The following is a 19,466-nucleotide window of genomic DNA, read 5'->3' on the forward strand; positions in this document are numbered from 1 at the left end:
AGAGAGAGAGAGAGAGAGAGAGAGAGAGAGAGAGAGAGAGAGAGAGAGAGAGAGACAGACAAAGAGACAGAGACAGACAGAGAGACACAGAGAGAGAGGTAGACAGAGACACAGAGAGAGGGAGAGAGGAGAAAGAGAAAGAGAGAGAAGAGAGTACTTAAAATGTGCTAGACACTGTGCTAAGCACTTTACAGTTATTATCTTGTTTGGTCCTTATAACAACTATGGGAGGTAAGTGCTATTATCTCCATTTTATAGATGAGGAAACTGAGACAAACTGAGAACTGAAATCTGAAGGAAGCTAGAGATTCTAAGACAAAGGAAGGTGCAAGGACATTTGGGGTTTGGGGGGCAGGTGTGCAAAGGTAAAGATACTAGATTTTCTTTTTCTTTTTTAAAAAATCCTTATCTTCTGTCTTAGTATCAATTCTAAGACAGAGGAAAGGTAAGGGTTAGGCAATGGGGGTTAAATGCCTTGCCCAGGGTCATACAGTTGGGAAGTATCTAAGGTCAAATTTGAACCCAGATCCTCTTGACTCCAGACCTGGAGCTCTATCCATTCTGCTTCCTAGCTAGGGGTAAAAAAAAAAAAAAAAAAAAAAAAAAAAAAAAAAAAAAAAAAAGTCACTTCTCTCTGCATCTCTGTTTCCTCATATTAAAAATGAGGAAAAGGGAGAAGACAATCATATGATCTCTAAGAGCTCTCCCAGTCTAAATTCTCTTATCACTGATCTTTTTGCCAGCAAGGGAATTGATGTTATATACTCTGTTTTGCACTCAACCCAAACACTTAGGGCATCTCACAATTAGTAGCTGTGGTTGTCAGAGTGATTGATCGTAATGTTCTCATTATCACCTCCAGTCGTTATCCAAGAGAGGGAAAGAAATCCCAGAAAGGACTGGATTATATCTGAATTCACTCGTTCAGCCAGAACATCTGAGCTGAGCTCATGGACTCCGGAATATATTTGGTGGGGTACAAAAGAACTTCATTCCCAGAGAAATGAAGTAGGGTGGAACCAGTCACAAATTAACTTCCTTCCTATTTGCTGCTTCTTCCATCATTATTTCAGCAGCTGGCTTCTTGGCTCTATTGTCAAAAACTCTTCTCTCCAAATCATAGACTCATAGACTGTTAGAGCTGGAAGCGATTACTTAATCCAATCTGCTCATTTCAGATGAAGAAATTGAGATCAGAGAAAGTAAATGACTTACCCCAAGTCTTCTGGCATGGGCAAGGAGGCAGGAAGGGAAGGAGCTGAGTAATGCTAGGAGATTTCTAGGAACCTGAAGACAAGGTCACAAGGAAAATGACAACTCTTGGTCCTAGTTATACTCCCCTGCTCCTCCCTGCCAAAAAACCCTCATATTTGTACTAGTAATTAGGGCATGTGTTCTTCACACACTGAAAGAAAGGTCAGATATCACCAGACATTCAAGCTTATGAAACATTATTTTACAATTTCTTTGAAATATCCTATGTATCTGAGCTCATTTGCACTAACCGTATTTCAAACAGTATTTATTAAGTATCTATTGTGCTCTAGGAGTTGTGCAAAGTGCTGAAGATACAGGAAAATAAAAAAGCTAAAAGACAGTCCTTGCTCTCAAGAAGCTCACAATCTAAGGGAGGAAACAAGATGCAAACAACTATGTGCAAACAAGATATATACAGGACAAATTGGAAATTATCAGAGGGAAGCATAAAGAAAGGTCATGAAAACTGATGCAAAGTGAAGTGAGCAGAACCAGGAGAACAATGCATATAGTATCAGAAATATTATACAATGATCAACAGTGAAAGACTAAATCATTATCAGCAAAGCAAGTGTCCAGGATAACCACAAGGGACTTGTGATGAAAAAATGTTATCCACAGCCAAAGAAGGAGCAGTTGGAGTCTGAGGGTACATTGAAGCATGGCATCTTCCACCATATTTCCTTCATGAGATTTTTATTGTATGTATGATGTGTGTCTTCCATCACAACATGAGCAATGTGCAAATATGTATTGCAAGAAAGTACTGGTATAACCTACACCAGACTATGTACCACCTTGGGGAGAGGGGAGGGAAAGGGGAGAGAGAACAGGAGAAAATCTGAATCCTAAAATGTCAGAAAACAATTTGTAACTGAAAAAAATAAATTCATTCATTATTTTTTAAAAAGAAAGGTTGGGAAAAACTTCTTGTTGAAATTAGGATTTTTAGCTTGGACTTGAAGGAGGCCAGGGAATCCAGGAGGTAGAGATGAGAAGAGAGAAAGTTTCAGAAGTCCAGGGGCAGCCATAGAAAATACCATGGAAAAGTTTGTACAAGGAGGAACATCAAAGAGGTCAGTGTCACTGTTTCAAAGAATATATGGGAATAAGTAAAGTATAAGAAGACTTGAAAGGGGTAGCTAGGTGGCTTGGTGGATTGAGCTAGATGAGAAGTCCTGGGTCCAAATCTGTTCTCAGATACTTCTAGCTGTGTGACCCTGGGCACTTAATGCCCATTGCTTAGCCCTTACTGTTCTTCTGCCTTAGAACCAATGCACTGTATTGATTCTAAGATGGAAGATAAGAGGTTTTTTAAAAGGAAAGAAGGAGGAAGAGGGGAAGGACAATTATAAAAGGTTTTTCAACACCATACAGATAATTTTCTGTTTTATTCTGATTGTAATAAGGAACCAATGGAGCTTATTGTGTAGGGAGTGACATGGTCAGACTTGAATTTTAAGAGTACTCTAACAGCTGAGTAAAGAATGGATTGGAGTGGGGAGAAAATTGTGGCAGAAAGCCCAACCAGCAGGTTGCTTAGCCTGTTTGGAAATAATCCAGGTATGAAATAATGAGATCCTTTCACTAGACGGGTGGTAGTGCCAGAGGAGAAAAGGAGTCATATACAAGAAATGTAAGAAGGTACTTCCTAGCTGTGTGACCCTGGGCAAGTCACCTAACCTTCATTGCCTACTCTTTAACTCTCTTCTGCCTTGGAACCAGATACTTAGTATTGATGCTAAGACAGAAAGTAAGGGTTTTTAAAGAAACAAAGAAATTTAAGAAGGTAGAAACAACAGGGCTTGGCAATTAATTGAATACAGGGAGTGAGAGAGTGAGGAGTCAAGGATGGCACCTAGGTTGCTATCCTAGGTGACTAGGATAAAAGTATAATAGGTGTTTAACTGACCTGTCTATAAACTATTATAACCTTCCTTCCAATCACCAAAGACACCAAAGTCATCCACTGCATGCCAGGTCACCCATCATCAGTCATTCTAACTTTTGTCTTGCTATTGGACTTCAGTGACTGAAACAGAATGAGGCTGACTGTGCAGCTTTACAGTTACTTAAATCCAATTCACAAGCATGTCAAAACATCCGCCTGGGATGTTGTAGGTACTCTTTGAAAATGAAAGACAGGGGCAACTAGTTGTCTCAGTGGATAGAGAATCAGGCCTGGAGTAGGGAGGAACTGGGTTCAAATTTGATCTTAGACACTTCCTAGCTGTGTAGCCCTGGGCAAGTCACTTAACCTCCATTGCTTAGACCTTTACTGCTTTTCTGCCTTGGAACCAATACTTGGTATTGATTCTAAGACAGAAGGTAAGGGTTTAAAAAAAAAGGAAATGAAGGACAAACTACAATAACAGATGATTGTAACAGTTAAGTTAGAAGAAGAGAGGGCTTGGGGAAAATAATAAGCTTAGTTTTTTGATGTGCTGAGTTTAAGATGTTTGTTGGACATCTAGTTTGAGATGTCCAACAGGTAGTTGAAGATGCAAGAATGGAGGTCTGTAGAGAGGTTAGATTTGGACAAATAGATCTAAGACTCATCTGCATTAAGATGATAATGAGATTCAGGGGAGCTGATGAAATCACCAAACAAAATGGTATGGAAGAAGAGAAGAGGGGACAAAGGACATAACCTTGGTGTATATCTACAATTAATGGGCATGATCTGGATGAAGGTCCAGCAAAGGAAAAATGAGTGAGAAGTAGTCAGGCAAGTAGGAGGCAAAGCTGGATAATGTAGTGTCACAAAACCAGAGAGAGAAGAAGTGATTAGAAATGTCAAAGGCTACAAAAAAAAAAGTCAAGAAGGATGAGTTTCAAGCCATCATCTAAATCTCTTGTCCGCTGCTCTTTGCAGTGCACAATCTCTTCTCTTCAGTGCCCACCTTAATGCTCTGCTATAATTATTCTATTTTTTCTTCCGATTTGGGATGATTCTACTACAGAAAGTACATATAGTACAGAAGTACACAAAGTAAAAATAACATTACTCATCCTCTTCCTTCTATTTATCCTAGCTCTAACCCAGATCAAATAAGATAATATTTTAAGGGCTTGGTACAGTGCCTGGCACATAGTAGGTACTTAATAAATGTTTATTCCCTTTCATTCCAATTCAAGGTCATCTAGATGGTTGGCATGTACAGAGTGTGGGAATTATGGCAAACTTCAAACCATAATTTTTTTCTCACTCTGGGGCTGTGGCTCATTCAATTTCTCATCCCCAACCCCATACAAATACACATGTAAGTCATTATGACTCTCTTGAAGAAGCTCCAAATCAGACCAACATGGATCCCAAAGATTCCTGAATGGACGAAGGTGAACTCTTTCAGCACAAAATAGTTGGGTGAAATTTACATTTTATGTTGGTTAAAATTGAGTCCCTTCTCATGCTTACCAGAATCTCTAGTTTCCTTCAAAGCTCAGTTCAGTCATGAGATTCTTCATGATTCCCTTCCATTTACTAAAACCAACCATGAACAAAAACAAATCAAAATGAAAAAACACATTGTACATACTTTTTATAAAGACCATCAACTTAGAGCTGGTAGAGATCTTCAAGATCATCAGGCCCAGGCTCCTTGTTCTACAGATGAGAAAACGGAGGTTGGGGTAATTGCATGATTTACCCAGGATCACACAGCTACAAAGTGTCTGAGGTAGAATTTGAAACCAGGTCTTCCTCATTTAAAGTCCAGTAATATGACACACTCTCTGACTATGTATATGTATTTAAATATGTGTTTATATATTTCTATATGTATATATATTTATTGTTCCAGACACACATACATATATTATCTTCTCAATGCCTGCCCTAATGCTCTTCAATTACTCTATTTTTCTATATATATTTTATACGTTACATATATTTTAAATTAACTTAAACTTTTAAAATATGTGTATACTTTGTTTCCTTTCAATTGACTATGAGCTCTTTGAAGGCAGGGATTGTTTCTTGCTTTTTAATTCCCAGCACCTGGCATATAGTAGGTGCTATAAAATGATAGTTGATTAACTTAATAAAGACAATTTTTAAATGCCTCCCACTGAAGCACATTTTCCAGAGGCATAGTATTCAATCAATCAATCAATCAACATTTATTATGTGCCTACTGTGTGCCAGGCATTATGCTAAACACTGGAGATACAAAAAAAAAAAAAGGTTTTTAAAAGATAGTCCCTACTCTGCAGGGGCTGACAATGTCTTTACATCTAGAGAAGAAATATTTGTAGAAAAAGGATTATGTATCCCCACCAACTGTTTACCAACTGCCATATGTGGGGTAGGCAAACTAACAGCTGAAGCAGCAAGGCACCTAGGTCCCAAGACGCGGTGGCATGTGCCGAGCTCTGCTCTCAGCCTGGGACCTGCGGCCATCATTGGAGGGAAAATTTACTGGGGAGAAGTGGCTCACCTTCCTCACCACCAGTACCATCTGCTGACCAACTGACACCATTGGGCAGCTAAACCCCAAATCTCTGGGAATGGTGAAAGCTCTCAAAGCACCATTTATTTCTACCACATGGTTTTGTGGTGAAATGGTTCAACGTCAGAAACCAATAGTTTTTATCAGTGGAAATGCCATTAAAGATGACACATAGTGATTTGCTTTGTCACTATTCCCCAAGGACTATAGTGGGACTTTCCACGTAACTTGCAATTGAAATCTATGTGTGATCTCTTCCTATTAAAACGTGAGCTCCTTGTCAACAGGAGCTGTTTTACATTTTGTATCTCCAGAGTTTACGCTCATGGGAAGGACTCAAGGAATGCTTTTTCATTCATTCATATGGACCCGCACCAAACACAGTAGACCTATCGATCAGAGTTTTCCAGGTTCTTTCTCAGAACTGGCTTATTCCTTAGGCAGTTGTCCTTCACTTAACCAACACCAACTAGAACCTCCTAGCTTCCCCCAGAGAATAAGCTCAGCTGGAGCAATCTCATGCCCTTGAGAAGAGAGTGTGCAAAAAGTAAAGTTTAGTCTGAAATTCCATTCCTAGGCCTCCCCTGCAAGCTAAGCCTGTGGCCTTGGCCATGTGGCGCAAGTGAACAAGTTCTGTGTGGGCTGGTCTGTCTAGGCAGCAACAGTGGGCCAGAAAGAAGAACAAAGCAAAAAAAGAGAAAAGCAGTGAGGTAAACAGAGCTCAACTGATAAACCAAGGGTCAAGGCAGCAGGGACTCAGAGGCAAAGCTGCTCTCAAGGAATGAAGAGAGTTTATGGAATCACCGAGTTGTTTAAATCAATGGGTCCTGGAGGGTTGATATGGACATCTGTGCTGGGACTGAATCTTTATCTGTGGAGTCTAAAACATTGGAAAGGCACAATTAAATACCTACCTCCGTCTCCTTTTGGGACAAGTTACCAGTGGCACCTCCAGTTGTTGTTGACGTTGACTTTCTAGCCAACGACCCCTTTAGACTTCTAACTACAATTGGCAAATCTCCTTTCCCGTTGTTATCCCTCGGTTCCCCAACTGTAGGTCCAGGAGCTGAACTGAGCTTCTTTTGCCCATGCAAGATAAGGAAGCTTCGCTAGTTGGTGATTCTGCTGTCTCTCATCCCCGACCCCTTCTGTGACTCACAGACTTTTGTTCTGCTGTTTTCTTTTTCTCTGCTTATTGTGATGGCACATCGAAGTTTGTTTTGTAATGTGGGAAGCACTGCAGCACTCTCTGTTCTTCAGAGCATTCTCTTCCTTAGAACCACAGTCCTTTTGCTTTTGACAAAAGAAGGTCTTTCAAGGCAGTGACCAACACTTGGTCTCCAAGTGATCGACACTTACCACTTGCCTGGCATGTAGGAAACACTTAATACGTGCTTAATTAATTGGGCAGACTCTGCAACCATCTATTCAGAGGTTGTGATCATTCACCAAGGCTTGTGTTGAAGTTTATCTTCTTATTCTTATTAAGAAAGCAAATTATTAGAGTGGACGAGACTTGGGTATAGGGGGGTTTGGGTGGTGGTGGTGGTGGGAATGGTTTAACCTATATAAGAAAATAAATTGAGTTATTTTAATACTATAATTCCCATGCTAAAAGTGCACGTATCGATTACAAATGGGGCATTTCCATTCAAAGTAGCCTGGCAGGATCTCTGCTTGGCAATATTTCGTTAGTTTGGATTACCCTTGCACTGGGAATAGAAAGACTTGCATGTCTTTAAAAATATTGAGCATCATTGGCTCCGGGAAGGGAGAGAGAGGAGGGGACGGAAAGAGCATGAATCATGTAACCATGGAAAAATATTCTAAATTAATTAATTAAAAGATGAAAAAAGTAAATGAAAAATAAAAATATTGAATTTAAGCTTTTTCAGACTCTTCTCTGTATCCTCTCTGCTTCCACTCATCTGAATCGAATATGATTGTTTCCTCCATGACCCTCTTTTTTTCCATTTTTCACCACCAAATAACATTAAAAATACTGTAAGTAAAAAGAGCTTACATTTACATAGTACTCCAAGGTTTACAAAGTACATTATGTATGTTACATCATTTGATACTTTAACTAACCCCATACGGTAGATGCTGTTATTATCCCCATATCACAGAAGAGAAAATTGGGGCTTAGAATCATAAAGTGACTCACCTGTGTCAACACAGCCAGTAAGTGTCTGAGGTAGGATTTGAACTCAGGTCTTTCTGATTTGAAGTTCAACATTCTTTCCACTAGTCACATGGTTACCTTTCTTGTTTGTTTGTTTTAATTTCAAAAAATCCGTATATCTTGGGGGAATGAAAACCCCTCCTTGCCTCTACTCCCTGGGTAATAGTTAGACTTCTGCTTGGCAACGATGTTTAAACTAGGAGACTGGATGGAAGTTAAGTAGAGGCAAATTTAGACTTGATATAAAAACCACTATCGGGGGCAGCTGGGTAGCTCAGTGGATTGAGAGCCAGGCCTAGAGACAAGAGGTCCTGGGTTCAAATCTGGCCTCAGACACTTCCCAGCTGTGTGACCCTGGGCAAGTCACTTGACCCCCATTGCCTACCCTAACCACTCTTCTGCCTTGGAGCCAGTACACAGTATTGATTCCAAGACAGAAGGTAAGGGTTTCAAAAAAAAAAAAATAAACCACTATATTTTCTTTTCCAAGCGTTCCCTCCAGTATATATTCCTTAGATCAATTATATTTTATATTCTTTGCACTAATTAGATTCCTTGCACTAATCACTGGCCTTAAGGATCCTGATATAAATGAAAAAGAACCTTCATGTGGGAGTCCCGTGCCTGAACACAAATCTAATAGTCACATAAATTCTTATGTCTGCCCTTTCACAGAGTAACCAGCTGGAGGGACAGGTCTGACCTCCATCATCAACTGCTGTCTTATTTTATATGAGCCTGAGAAGGTCTTGGCATCTCCTAGTGGTCTCAGCAGATTCATGGATGTCAGAACACCTAGGTTTGTTCCCTGAGGATGATTCGGGGAGAGAGAGTGTGTGTGTGTGTGTGTGTGTGTGTGTGTGTGTGTACACGTGTGTGTGTGTGTGTGTGTACACGTGTGTATGTGGTAGGTGGGCAAGAATAGAGGGGAACCCAAAGGCCATCTGAACTCCTTTCTCTCACTGATGAGAGACAGGGACAGGCTGGGTGAGAGAATGTCCTCCATAGCTCAACGGCTCCTCTCACCCCACCAAGGCAAAGAGCTGGCTGTTCTAACCTCAGACCTGCTAGTTAGGAGCTGGGTGGCCTTGGGGGCGTTACTGGGTGTCCCTTATAAGCTGGGGGTGGTGCTGCTGCTCAGCCCTGACCTGTCTTGTCCTCTGCACCCTAACCCAGCCCCCTCCAGCTCAGAACTGCTGGGGGAAAAAAAGAATTCCCCATTCTGCCCCCAAAGCTCTTCCTTTGTCAAGAGAAAAGGGATTCTTCTGAGGAGGAAGAAAGATCCCTCTCTGACAGAATGCTCTGAACAACATCGATCGCTTTCCATTTTAGAAAGCAAACTTCACATTGCCACCAGAGTGAGCAGGCAGAGAAAGAAAACAGCAGACTACACATTTCTTAGCCTTGAGTCCTAAAGAAAAACAAGTAACTCCACTTCCATCTAAGCAGGCTGTTACATCAGGGCACAGGAGAGAAAGAATCTGGGCAAGAGGGCTCAGCTAGCAAGATTCAAGGCAGACCTAAACCCAGGCAACAGTCAGCCTCAGGCAGGCTAAGGTAAATATTGTTGGTAAGTCATTTTCAGTCATGTCTGACTCTTCACAACTTCATTTGGGGTTTTCTTTCTTTATTTTTTAGAACAATTTCTTGGTTTTATTCATTGGATTTAAGATGCATAAGATACCCCTTATGTATAGTTATTTTCTTTTTTCTTTTTTTAATTTAATTTTATTGATTAATTTAGAATATTTTTCCATGTTTACATGATTCATGTTCTTTCTCTCCTCCTCCTCAACCACCTCCCATAGCTGACACACAATTCCACTGGGTTTTACATGTATCATTGATCAAGACCTAGTTCCATATTATTGATATTTGCACAAGGGTGCTTGTTTAGAATCTACTTCCCCAATCATATCCCCATTGGGGGTTGTCTTGGCAAAGATACTGGAGTGGCTTGCCATTTCCTTCTCCAGCTCATTTTATAGCTGAGGAAACTGAGGCAAATAAGATTAAATGACTTGCCCAGGATCGCACAGCTAGTAAGTCCTATTTGAACTCAGGTCTTCCTGACTCCAGTCCCAGCACTCTATCCACTGCACCACCTAGCTGCTCTAAGGTTAGTGAGGTAAAAGATAACACTAGAAGGCAGTAGTTGGAATCAAGCATCTGGGTTTGGAGTGGTACATGAATAACAGGGAGTGGCATATCAGAAAAGGGAGGAGAGGAAATAACTATTTACATGGTGCCTATTCCATGGCAGGTATGCTGCTAAGTGCTTTACAAATGCCTCACTTGATCCACATAACAAACCTGAGCGGTAAGTGCTATTATTATCATTCCCATTGAATAGATGAGGAAACTGAGACAAATAGAGGTTACTTGTCCAGAGTCACACAGCCAGTAAACTATCACATTTGGACTCAAGTCTTCTAACCTGCAGACCTAGCACTCTATTCATGGCATTATCTCATTGCCTCAATACTAATCATTCAGGCCAATGTATCCATTTTATACCTTTAATAAACTCTATACTTAAGAGTAATTTGGTGTGGGGTGGAGCTAGGTGGCTCAGTGGATTGAGACCAGGTTCAGAGATGGGAGGTCCTGGGTTAAAATGTGGCCTCGGATACTTCCTAGCTGTGTGACCCTGGGCAAGTCTCTCAACCCCCATTTCCTAGCCCTTACTGCTCTGGTTTTGGAACCCAATACGCAGTACTGATTCTAAGATGGAAGGTAAGGGTTAAAAAAAAGAGTAACTTAGTGTGAAGATGTTGCTGGGGTGGATGTGGGATTAGAGAGGAAGAAGAAAAATGACTTCCATCTAAGACTTTAGTCTCCCCTTAAGAGCAAAAGTGGAATAAGATGCTTCAGGAGGCTCTAGATTCCCTCTTCACATCAAGCAAATGTTGGACGATCATTTTCCACATGTGTGGTAGAGTGAGTTTTCAGGTATGGTTTATAGTAGGTAACTTTCTTACTAATTGTGAAATTCTTGATTCTGTGATTCTGTGAAATAGTTCCAGTATGATTTCAGATTTGATGGAAGATGAAGGAATCACGGAGTCTTGGATAGCTCCATGGGAGGACTCAGAGTGATCCCAAAGCCTCAGCGAGGTCTATAAAGAGGGCCTTGTGGAGTCCCAGGGTCTTGTATAACTCTCAGTGGCGATGGTGGCAGCGGGGCTCAGAAGACTGGAAACCATGGATAGCTCCACTAGAAGTTCAGGCAAGATTTCTGTATGGCTTTTATCTTTGTGAAGCCCTTCACACCTTGTAGGGGATTTTCTGTGCATTCAAAGGACCTCATCCAATTGTGATGAGTTCTGTCACCTGGAAGTGAAGATTCACCCACATCCACTCAGTAATCTTTAATTTCAAGGTTGGATAAGGAGATCATGTCTTTTAGCCTGACTTGGGACTTCTCAGAGTACACTATATCCTAAAAGGGTCCCCCGGGATCAGGAACTGATTCAGGTTAGTAAGGAGTATCATTATTCCTCTTATTGTCAGAGTTTGTATCTTCTAAAATTCTTATCTTTTCCCAGGAAAGGATGTGGCACTGCAGGGCCAGAAGTCTGGAAACCTTGGATAGCTGATAGTGAACATGAAATGGAACCTGGACAGATATAGTTAGAATTCCAAAACACTGAAAATGTCGATGTATTTTTCAAATTCACCATTGCATGGAAAATTGATATGTACTGATGCAAAGTGAAGCAGAGCCAGAAAAACAATCTACAAAATGACAATGATGAAAGCAGAAAGAATAACTGTCACAAAACAATGGAAACTAAATGTTGGGGGCAGCTAGGTAGCTCAGGAGATGGAAAAGTCAGACCTAGAGACAGGAGGTCCTGGATTCAAATGTGGCCTCAGACACTCTCTAGTTATATGATCCTGGGCAAGTCACTTAACCCCCATTGCCTAGTCCTGATCACTCTTCTGTCTAGATAGAGAATCAGATCTAGAGATGAGAGGTCCTTGGTTCAAATCTGACCTCAGACATTTCTTAGCTGTGTGACCCTGAGCAAGTCACTTGACCTCCATTGCCTAGCCCTTACAGCTCTTCTGCCTTGAAACCAATACACAGTACTTATTTTAATATGAGAGTTAAGGATTTAAAAAAAAGAAACTGAATGTTTTGACACTATAAGGGACAAGCTAAGCCCCTGAGAGATATGAGAAGACAACTTCCTCTTCTTCTTTGCAGAAGTGAGGGTCCATGAATATAAAGCATTGCATATAATATCAGGTTTTTTATGTAATAACTAGTTTTGATGAATTATTTTCTTCTTCCTCTTTTTCTCTTTAATTATTTGTCATAAGGAATGTCTGTATTGGGAGGAAGTGAGAGGAATATTGTGGGAAATATGAGTGATGTGAAAATAAAATATATCAATAAAAACTCTTAAAAAATTAACCAATTTGCATGGGAAATTGGAGATAGAAGTCGTGTTTCTCTCCTATATTCATTAAATAGCCTGTGACCCTAGAAATGAACAAAGCCAGATGTCTTGTACGGGGACTGAAGTTCTGTCTTGTTTCCCTGGCACTATATCCCAACCCACTGTGCTAACCTGTCATAGAAACCCCTCTGAAGTGTTGGGAGGCCTTGGAAAGGTGGAGCATCAGGAATATCAGATAAATGTCATTTTTCATCTCATCCTAAGGGCATTTTTCCTTTTTCTAACAAAGCACTAACCTGATCTCCTCTCAGAAATTCAGAAATTACTCATTTTGACAATTAATAGACAGCACAAAGCCATTTGAATGACACGAATGTCAGTTCTTTTTTATAAGTTTAAGGATTAAGGCCAGAGGGGAGCAGAAGTCCTAAAAAAGCCAAAGTAGGTCTGATTTTCCTAGAAATAAGGTCCATGTAAAATTGGGACATTAATGCATTGCTGGTGGAGTTGTGAATTGATCCAACCATTCTGGGTGGCAATTTGGAACTATGCTCAAAGAGCTTTAAAAGACTATCTGCCTTTTGATCCAGTCATAGCATTTCTTGGTTTATACCCCAAAGAGATAATAAGGAAAAAGACTTGTACAAAAATATTTATAGCTGTGCTTTTTGTGGTCACAAAAAATTGGAAAATGAGAGAATGTCCTTCAATTGGGAATGGCTGAACAAATTGTGGTATCTTTTGGTGATGGAATACTATTGTGCTCAAAGGAATAAAGAACTGGAGGAATTCCATGTGAACTGGAATGACCTCCAGGAATTGATGCAGAATGAAAGGAGCAGATCCAGAAGAACATTATACACAGAGACTGATACACTGTGGCACAATCGAACATAACATACTTCTCTACTAGCAGCAATGCAAGGATCCAGAGCAAGGCTGAGGGACTTATGAGAAAGAAAACTAGCCACATTCAGAGAAAGAACTGTGGGAGAAGAAACATGGAAGAAAAACAATCACATGGGCTGATTGGGGATATTATTGGGGATATTATTGGGGATGTAGACTCTAAATGATAATTCTAGTTCAACTATCAATAATATAGAATTAGGTCTTGACCAATGATACATGTAAAACCCAATGGAATTGTGTATTGGCTAAGGGGGGTTAGGGGATTTTGGGGGAGAGGGAAAGAGCATAAAACATTTAACTATGGGAAAATATTCAAAAGAAAAAGAAAAAAAAAAGAAGGCCATGTTTAGAAAGACTGAATTGCAAAACTGGTGTGATTTGACCAGTAATCAGTTAGTAAACATTTATTAAGTACCTATTATGTGCCAGACATTTTGCTAAGTAATGGGAACACAAATACAAAAAAAATAATTTTTGAAGACAGTTTCAGTTCTCAAGGAGCTTGCACTCTAATGGGAGAAGACAACACCCCAAAGAAAGCTGAAGTGTGAAGCAGAGGTAGCTGGAGGAAGTAACCACTACCATGGGGGCATAGAGGAAAAGTGAGGGATGTCCCAAAGTAGTGCTTGCCATGTAAGAAATGAGGAGATTGTGTGAGCTAAATTCCCTCTTTAAATAGAGGTTTTAGAGTTTACAATCAGAGAAACAGAGAGTGTTGAGGAAGTGGAGTATCAAGGCTAATAATTAAGATCCTGCAGAGTGATGAGGTTTTTCCAATAATGAGCTTCTTGGGGCATGGTGGAGAAGTAATAAGGCCAAGTAGTAAGTGTATGGGAAATTGAGCTCAAATCTTCTACCTCCAAACCCAGCACTCTATTAAATGTGCCACCTAGCTGCTGCAAAATCATTCAAGCAAACCGCCTTTCCTCATAGACTATGCTGTTTTTCTCATACTATTGTTCATTGTAACTCATGGATCTGGTAATGCTTTTTTATGTCTATTATGCATATATGGAAATATAAGCTTCATGCATCATTTCCACTGACTTTTTTCCTGAAAGGTCGTCCATCAGTACATATAAAACTTGGTCATGCATAGCTGGGACAGACGATAAAGGCAGATAACAAGTCGGACACTAGGCAGAACAGGAGGAGGAGAGCAGACTGTATTGCCTTCAAGATCTAGCACTGCTCCTTTATGGACACCATGCTTCCCATGAAAGCAAAGGTCCCTGGTTTTAATACAGACATTCTATTAGTGTTGCTATATGGAAACAAGAGATGGAACACAATTGTTTCAGAAGGCTTAAAAATGAAGATCACATGAAGGACAAGAAAGAGAAACATAGTGGGCATGAGCAGTTTGCAACATATAACGAATGAGAAACTCAAAAGAAAAACAGGAATAAAGATATCAAGGAATAGTCAGATGAGAAGAGAAAATTGGCTGGTCACATGGCAAGAATGAGGGATGAGATGTGGGTAGCCACAGTCCTCTTTTGCTATGCTCAGCAATGTCAGGAGAAATTGAGGCAGCTAGATGAGGTGATGGACAGGAAGCTAAGACTGAAGTCAGGAAGACCTGAGTTCAAATCCAGCCTTATATTCTTACCAGCTATGTGACATTGGGCAGATCACTTAATCTCTGCTGGCCTCAGCTTCCTCAACTGTAAAATGGGGATAACAGCAGCACTTACCTTGCAGGATACTCTTGTCACACAAGGTAAGCAAGTATGAGGGCTTGCAATTTGCATCATGGGAAGAAACTTCTAAATTGAGATCACAGCTCTATTTGAGTATCTGAATGTTTCCTAAGAATCAACATTCTAGTAAAGTATGGAGAAGAGTATGGCACAATGGAAAGAATACTGAATTTGAATCTCAGCTCTGATCTTTATCTTTGCATCCTTGAAATGGTTGAACAAGGTAGCTGCTAAGGTCCTTTCTTGCTCTCAATCTCTGATGGATTCTATGACATGACCTGCAAAGTCACTTAGAGTTCTAAAACTACTATTCTAGGACCTAGATTTGAATCCCAGCACTGCTACCCATGGGACCCTGACAAACCATTTCACCTCTCTAGTTTGACTTGATCACCTCCCAAACCCCTTCCAGCTCTAAGTAATTCTATGTTCCTAGGAAAACCAGTGAATCAGAGGTTTTGAGCTATTTTTGCTGTCTATATGAATGATAACACGGGCAAGCCAATCATTGTTTTACTTAAGATAGCTAAACTTATTTGACAGAGAACTCTGACTTCTTAACTTGTGATCCTGAGTTTCATGACTTCAAGATTCCTGGAACCGTAGAACATCATCATTGGAAAGACCTGAAATATTCTCCAATCTTATTCTCTCATTTTAAATATGAAGAAATTGAGGCCAAAGAAGTGAATTGTGAGTTGACTTTCCCCACTGTCATGAAGTTAAAGGCAAAACTGGAATCAGCTATCAAGTCTTCTGACCACTAGGCAGTTTTTATGTAAGGAATAAAAATAATAGACTCTAAAAACATAATGTCTCATATAAAAGAGTGATAAGAAAATTCAGAGCTAATTAGGGCCGATTTCACAGTTTTTAGATTGTACTGGGAAGAAGGATATTCAGAGAGTAAGATCCCCTGATCCTCTGTGTCTGCTCATCCTTACTCACTAAAGCAGAACTATTTATGAAAAGCTAAGAGACATGAGTAGAATTTCTCTCCTGGAAAATTGTTTCTATGAGCATTCAAAGACTTGAAATTATAATAAGGATGATTTACGATTTTCTGAACACTGAGAATGGAAGCAGCACTTTCCCTCAACATAGAGCCAGGATGAGTAATGGTGCTTCTTGGAGCAAAGGGCTTCCTGCCTCTAAGGGGAAGATGATTTAGTTCCTTGGGGCACCAGAGTTTCCCTCAGTAACTTAACTTTCCTAAGGTATGGCTTGACACTCTGTTATCCTAAAAGACTTTGATCTGATACCATGGAATAATATATACCTTGAACAGAGTTTTATGTTTGCTCCCAAATAGCCTGTCCTTCCAAGAAAAGAGACAGTATGATAAAATGGAAAGAGCTCTGAATTTAGAGTCCAGGGTCTGGTTTTTAAGTCCTGACTTTGTCATTTGCAATGTTTCACTAAGTGACTTCTTTAAGCCATTTATGCTCTCTGATCAATACCATCATTAATATTTGTTTTATCTACCTCTCAAGATTGTTAAAAACAAAGCAATGTATAGATCACTTCATAATCATAAAGTAGAATTTAAATGTTAGTTCTTATAAATTGAGGGTAGAGAAGAGAGTAGCAAATATAGTCTTTATCTAGATAAAGCTACTCTTATTGGCAGTTTTTACAGGGATGATTGTTCATTCGATCAATCAGCTTGAATTTAATCAATTCAACCAGTCATTTAGGCATCAGATGGACCCTACCTAATCATAAGGGTGCATGGCCTAGTGAAAAGTACCTTAGATTAGGAATAAGAAATCCTGGGGCTTTGTCTTGGTTCACTCACCAATGAAAAAGACTCTTCCTCTTCAGGATGTTGGTTTTCTTTTCTTTAAAATTACATTTGGACTAAATGGTCTTTTAACTCCCTTGAAAAGTTAAAATTATATGACTCTATGAAATATAACTGAATTAATGCTGACATCTTTAATACAGCAACAAGAGGGAGAGGGACACAGAGAGAGGGAATGAGAAAGAAGAGAGAAAGAAAGAGAAAGAAAATGAGAAGGAAATAAAAAGAGAGAAAGGAGAGAAGAGAAAGAGAGAAAGGGAGAGAAAGGGGAGAGAGAGAAAGAGAGAGGCAGAAAGAGAAAGAAAGACAAAGAGAAATAAAAAATGAGAGAAAGAAAGAGGAGAAAGGAAGGAAGACAGGGAAAGAAGGAGGGTGAGAGGGAGGGGAAAGGAAGACAGAAGAGAAAGGAAGGAAATAAGGGAATGAAGAAAAGAAGGGATGGAAGAAGGAAAGAAAAAAAGGAGGAAGATGAGAAAAAGGAGGTGGAGAAACAAGCAACAGTAAGTCATAGTCTCATGGGTATTGGAAATAAAAAAAGTACTTGATGAGTCACAGTCACACACCAGTGCCATATTCATGAAGAAAAGAAGTACCTGGAAGGTCAAACAAGAGGACAGCTTTAAAAGGTATAGCTTGCTCTTATTATATCCTTCAAAAGAAAAGACAACTAGGTATGTAATAGAGGTCTGCAGTTTCATGTATGTTCCTCTTTTCTTGTTCTTCTATGTCTATGCAAAGTCAACTCCATTTGATGTTTAAATTTAGAAGAAGAATGAATGGATTAAGAAAAGAAGTGACCAGAGACCCCAGTTAGTGAAAGAACTGTCTTCAGCACCATGCCTGCCTGTGACAGTCAGTCAGTCAGTCTTTCAGATCCTCTACTGATCTCGATTAGGATAAGAGAGACTCAGTCACTTTGCCTGGGGAGACAGGCATGGGTGTAATTCTGGTGCCACATTGTCACAGGCAGACAAGGAAATGACAAACCACAGAGAAGGACCCAGACAAATGAAAGCAATGTTTTCTCCCTTAGCTTGAGATGGACGTGGATAATGAGACACTGAAGAAAAAAATTAGTGGGAAATTAGAGACAAGGGGGAAGGGGAAATGGCAGATCTGTTAAAGGACTGATTCTGCTTTTGTCTCTTTGGAGAAGGAAGAGGCTGGAGAGTGGAGAAAAGCCGAGTCAGGAGCCAGCTTCCTGGTTTGTCTAGGGTGGGAATTAGTGTGGTGATAACAATGGAAACAGGGGAGACAAGATAAACTGAAAACTAGGAATGGCAGACAACAAGACAGCAGAGACAGAGAATTAAACCCCAAGGAAAAAAAATGAGGAAATGTGCTGGAAATCCTCAGAGAGAGGGGGAAAAGTCACTAAGATGTAAACAGCTTTCAACATATATCCAAACTTGACTCTTCTTTGATCTGAGGGATGAGAGAGAAAGCTACCTCTAGAGATGAGCTGGATACTTATTTAGATTAATAGAATTATAGGACTTTAAGTCTTCAGCTACAATAATGGTAGCCAACTGGCACAAAAGGGTAAAGAGCTTGATAAGAATCTTGCCGTGTTTAGATTATCCATAAGCATTATTCAGTTATGAGAACTTCATGTAAAGAGTCATAATGGAATTGAATCATGGCTATTGATAGACTGATAGACTATTGCCTAGGACCAATCTTGAAATTTTCACCTAAATAAAAACTAAAGATAGAAATAATTTGCAGTTAAGATGGAAAGGTGGTGCAAACAAATATTCTCCTTAAATAAAGAATAAGGGGATCAGCTGAATTATTTATATTGTATGCTCAAAGGCACCAATAGTCATCTTCTATTGAAGCTTCTGCAATAATTCCTCCTACAAATTATTTTGGGGGAGAGAATTTTTGTAAAGAACTTGACTACAGCTTTCAATTTAAATCAACATTTAACATCTAGCACAATGAGCTATATTGATGACTTCAAAATAAAAGTGAACATAGAAGAGTAATCTGTCAGAAAATATGATTCAATTACGAAACAAAAAGGGCTTGTAAAATACACATGAGTCTGATATTTCAAAATATTAAGTTGGAAATTGCTGGCTATTGCATGCATCAAATAACAACAGAGACATATACTTACACATGAAATCAATTTTCGTTTTCACAATGAAAATGATTTTATTTGAGTCTGGAAGTAATGACTACTTTCTGAAATAGGAATCATTTCTAAATCAACTGAGCTTAGTCAGATCTTTGTCTTGTTAGAACAAAGATCAAAACCAATAAAAAATGGGAAGACTAAAAATGAGGTGAAAACTATAACATACAAATATAACAGCAGCAATCCAATTTATTTAAACAATTGATCATGAAAAATAGGAAATGGCTCAAAGAAAATACATTGAGGGGGCAGCTGGGTTGCTCAGTGGATTGAGAGTCAGGACTAGAAATGATAGGTCCTAGGTTCAAATCTGGCCTCAGACACTTCCTAGCTCTGTGACCCTGGGCAAGTCACATAACCCCCATTGCCACTCTTAACCACTCTTCTGCCTCGGAACCAATATACAGTATTGATTCTAAGGCAGAAGGTAAGGATTTAAAAAAAGAAAAGAAAACACATAGAAACAAATTATCCCCATTTTCTAGGCTATAAATTGATCACCATAATTAGTTCAAAACAGCCAGCAAATACTTGCCAAATGGAAAGACATGAAAGTCAAATGAAATGGCAGTTTATAATATAAACTCATTCATAAAAAT

Source organism: Gracilinanus agilis, chromosome 2 (genome assembly GCF_016433145.1).
Source record: "Gracilinanus agilis isolate LMUSP501 chromosome 2, AgileGrace, whole genome shotgun sequence".
NCBI lineage: Eukaryota > Metazoa > Chordata > Mammalia > Didelphimorphia > Didelphidae > Gracilinanus > Gracilinanus agilis.